Source organism: Hevea brasiliensis, chromosome 11, assembly GCF_030052815.1.
Source record: "Hevea brasiliensis isolate MT/VB/25A 57/8 chromosome 11, ASM3005281v1, whole genome shotgun sequence".
NCBI lineage: Eukaryota > Viridiplantae > Streptophyta > Magnoliopsida > Malpighiales > Euphorbiaceae > Hevea > Hevea brasiliensis.
This window is the reverse complement of record NC_079503.1, coordinates 94,300,593-94,301,404: the sequence shown is the minus strand read 5'-3', so window position 1 is coordinate 94,301,404 and position 812 is coordinate 94,300,593. Positions and strand designations below refer to the sequence as shown.

At 38.9% G+C, this 812-nt stretch overlaps 1 non-coding gene across 1 annotated transcript; it reads left to right on the top strand.

The window, feature by feature from the left end:
* The first annotated feature begins 482 nt into the window (after positions 1-482).
* Positions 483-589, top strand: LOC131170984 (small nucleolar RNA R71). The gene has a single exon (XR_009141744.1). It is a non-coding gene; the product is annotated as a small nucleolar RNA R71 (small nucleolar RNA).
* The last annotated feature ends 223 nt before the right edge of the window (positions 590-812 follow it).

Here is an 812-nt window from a genome sequence, read left to right as displayed (position 1 = left end):
GACCTTGTTGAGCAAAAGTTGCTTGTGGCCTCCATGTTGAGTTGTTCACATTAGAGTAGGAATTTCCCATAGGTTTCTGTTGATAACCTCCTGCATAAGCAGCTTGTTCTTGCAAATAATCATCACTATAAGAAGAGTAATCAATTCCATAACTTTGAGTTCCATCTGTGTAGGCAACTTGTTGCATAGTTGTAGGAGTTGAGGTTGTTGCCTTTGTGCAAAAATCACTAAGAAGCTCAGTCAACTGATCAAATCTTGCATTCATGTAGCTAACTGAGTCAAGTTCATAAATCCCAGCCTTCTTTAGCCCAAGTGCTCTAGGATTTCCCCACAAATGGGTATTATGAGCAATCTTCTCTAATAGATCATAGCATTCTTCACTTGTCATTCTCATGAAATCTCCTCCTGCTTGTGAATCAATTGTGTTTCTTATGGCTGGAGTAACTCTGGTGTAGAAATTCTGAACAATCATCCATTTGGGTATTTCATGATGAGGACATTGTCTTTCAAGCTCCTTAAATCTAATCCAAGATTCATACTAAATTTCATCATCCCTTGGCTTAAAAGCTACCATCAAATTCCTCAAATGAGTGGTCTTCCCAAGTGGGAAAAACTGAGATAGAAAAGCTTGAGATAGCTGCTCCCAAGTAGCTATAGTAGCTTGTGGAAGTGAGTCATACCACTCTAATGCTGAATCCCGAAGAGAGAATGGAAATAAGGTGAGCCGAATCACTTCATCTAAAACTCTAGGCTGCCTTTGTGTGCCACATATCATCAAAAATTTCTTCAAATGAGAATGAGGATTTTCAAGT